We start from the raw sequence: 3,454 nt of genomic DNA on the forward strand, positions 1-3,454 counted from the left end.
AATTGCCCATTTATTTTTTCAATGACTGTTTTAATGCACTCTGGTCAAAATGTAGAGTGATAAATAAAACACAAAATCTAGGAATAAAAAAGGAAGGGACATAAATTATTCTTATTTCTAAACATTGTCATTAGTTTTTAAATTGAAATTATATACAAATCATTCATGTGGTGTTTACAATGTCAGGAAAAAAAAATCTTCTCTGCATCTGCTACATCACATTCAAGTCCACTGTGTTGACATCAGAGAAATAAGACTTTGCAATGGGTGAAATTCAAACTTTTAAATCTCTAGAAAAATTAAAATTCAGATTTTGAAGTTAATCTCTTTCATTTCATAAGATGGTCTTTTTGTGTTTTTTTCACATAAATGTAACAGTTCTATGGAAAGAAAAATAGTGAACAAGAAACTAGATGGTGTTCGCCTTGCTTCTCATGTAACTAGTGCCCTGCGGTAATCTGGGTGAGCTATGTCTGCACAAACACATATTTCTCCCTGAAAACAGGAAGAAAATTAGCAAGAAAATTAAACATATCTTATTTCCTGACCTCTGCTCTGTGTTGATTACTGAAAGAAAGGAGACTTTAAGAACATAAGATACTGCTGGGCGCGGTGGCTCATGCCTGTAATCCAGCACTTTGGGAGGCTGAGGTGGATGGATCACCTGGGGTCAGGAATTTGAGATCAGCCTGGCCAACATGGTGAAACCCCGTGTCTACTAAAAATATAAAAATTAGCCTGGCGCGGTGGCGGGTGCTTGTAGTCCCAGCTACTCGGGAGGCTGAGGCAGGAGAATCACTTGAACCCGGGGGTCGGAGCTTGCAGTGAGCCGAGATCGCACCACTGCACTCCAGCCTGGGCAACAGAGCGAGACTCCATCTCAAAAACAAACAAACAAACAAACAAAACAAGATAAAAATATAGGATCCCTTTTTCTTCCCTTACAGGACTTCCCAGCGAGGGGAAAAGGAGACAAAGGGCACACTTGCCTTGGAAGCTGCCCACGGCTTCCCCTTCTCCATCCTGGGGGACTGTTTACTTCTCTCTGATAGAGCTGTTTCTCTGTGGATTACATCAACATTTTGTGCTCCATCTCAGTAGTTTCCTCGGGCAGCACAGAAAGACGCTGAGCTATTGTGCTCACTAAATCATGACGCTCACACCCTGGACATTCTGTGTGAAGGCAAGAGGCACCCTGGGAGCCAGTGCAGCAGTTAGCTAACTTCTTTGGGGGTAATCACCGCTTTCCAGAAGAGAATGGAAGAGAAAACATCTAACAGCCACTGAGCCACCTGTGCTCCACCCCTAACCTGCTGCTAGAGTGACATTTTTTGAGGACAACAGTCGGCCACACTCCACGGTCCTGCATCTGGGAATGGATCCAGGCATCTAGGCTGCAAGAGCCTCTGAGCCTCAGCATCCTTGCCTCATACACCTGTGATGTGCGTTCTTCCACTGACAAAAACAGATAGCGGTGTTTCTAGCCATCGCCTCCAGCGGAAAGGTAGATGTGAACGCAGATGAGAAAAAGAGCCTGGAGAAAACTGCAGGAGTGAGAGGAGCCATTTGCGCTCAAAGTGAAATATGAGTGAAAACAGGTTCACACTGGAAATGTTCTGCAGATCAGTTAGTATGAAGAAGCAACAATTATAGAAGATGTATTGCAAATATTTTCAGTGCAAAAAAAAAAAGAGAACAACAATAGTGTTTCCTTTCTGAAACGTGTCACACTGAAAGCTACTACATATCAGGATCACCTCACTCAAACATAGACTCTCAGGATTCAACTATTTAATCTGGACTCGAGTTTTCCCCCAAAATTCTTTTCACCATCTAGCTGCACAGTACAGAGCACATGAAAACATTAAACCTACAATTACATTGATAAATCGACCTTCAGGAGGCATCCCCTATACCTTAGCTATGGAGATTAGAGTATTTTTTAATTTATTAGATTGTAAAAATCTAATAACTTACAGAATAGAAATCATGCTTAAAGTTTACTTCAATAGAAAAAGCAGAACATGGAATTGCTGGATTATATGTTAGCACCAGTGTACACATATGTCCAAACTCACCAAATTGTATACATTATGTGCAGTTTTTAATAGCAATTACACCTCCCTAAAATCAGAGAAAAAAGAAAAAGGCAGAATGTGAAGAAAAAGGGGGGAAATGAAATGACTTAAATATATTTCCTGTAAAAATTGCAGTATCTTATGACATAACCAAATATTTGCTGTGACTTAGTCTGAGGCTTTGAAATGGATAAGGGCATGGTTAGTGCTATTCTGGTGCTAGGGTATGTTTCCTGTGAAAGGACCACCCTTCTCGGTGTGCTATCTTCCCCTGAAATGTGCTCCTGAAGTTAGATCACCGGACGAGTGGCCGTATATCAAAGTGAAGAGCGTAGTTAATCTCCAAAATAAAAACCCTTGTAAATATCAACCAGATGATTGCTCCCAGAAAGTTCTTTCCAGGATACAGCGGCACAAGACAAAGTCGATGCAAATACCAAAGAGAGATTTGATAAGACGATGGCAGAGGACCTGAAAAGACCAGTTCCTGCTGAGGACTTTTTCTCCATTTATTCAAGAAGCACGTGTAGTTATGTTTGTAGCCAGAAATGAAGACGGTGAAGCACCCAAGCAACCTGTGAGCCCACAAATGTGTGTCTGCAATTGTAAGTACCGCACTGGAAAAATATGCCAAGATGGGCAGCATGAGGGGCTTGATTTCAGCAGATTAGTCCTGCAAGCACAGACTGCCCTCAAAAAGAGCAAAGAACTGAGGCTATACCTGGACTATGATAGATTGCTAGTAAATGATAGGAAATTCATAAATACATAGATACGGTCATGCACTGTGTAAGGATGCTTCAGTCAATGCTGAACCGTGTATAAGACAGCAATGTTTCAACCAGATTACAAAAACGTATCTTTTCTGTGTTTACATATACAAATACTTACCATTGTGTTACAGTTGCCTACAGCATTTCTTACGGTAACATGCCGTCCAGGTTTGTAACCTAGGAGCCATAGGCCGTACCGTACAGCCAATGTGCGCAGTAGGCTATATCACCAGGTTTGCGTTAAGTCCTCTGTCATGTTCACAAAATGACTAAATCACCTAATGATGCATTTCTCAGAATGGGTCCCTGTCATTAAGTGATGCATGACTGTATTTTGCAAGTCATACACTGTCTGTTACTTTCACCACTCGTCATTTCATCTTAACAACACCAGAGGGAGAGGCGGAAGCCAAATTCACACCAACATAAATATCCAGGCATCTTTTCTTACTCTCCCCACACAGTAGCCCCACGATAGATAAAACTGTTAAAACCATCCATGGTTGTTAACAACAACTATTCTACAATGGAACATGTTTTTGTTTTAATGGTCACATTGAGAGTGACTTCATCTCCTCCCCTCCCTTCCTCACTCTGATCCTT

Source organism: Mandrillus leucophaeus, unplaced genomic scaffold, assembly GCF_000951045.1.
Source record: "Mandrillus leucophaeus isolate KB7577 unplaced genomic scaffold, Mleu.le_1.0 Scaffold853, whole genome shotgun sequence".
Taxonomy (NCBI): domain Eukaryota; kingdom Metazoa; phylum Chordata; class Mammalia; order Primates; family Cercopithecidae; genus Mandrillus; species Mandrillus leucophaeus.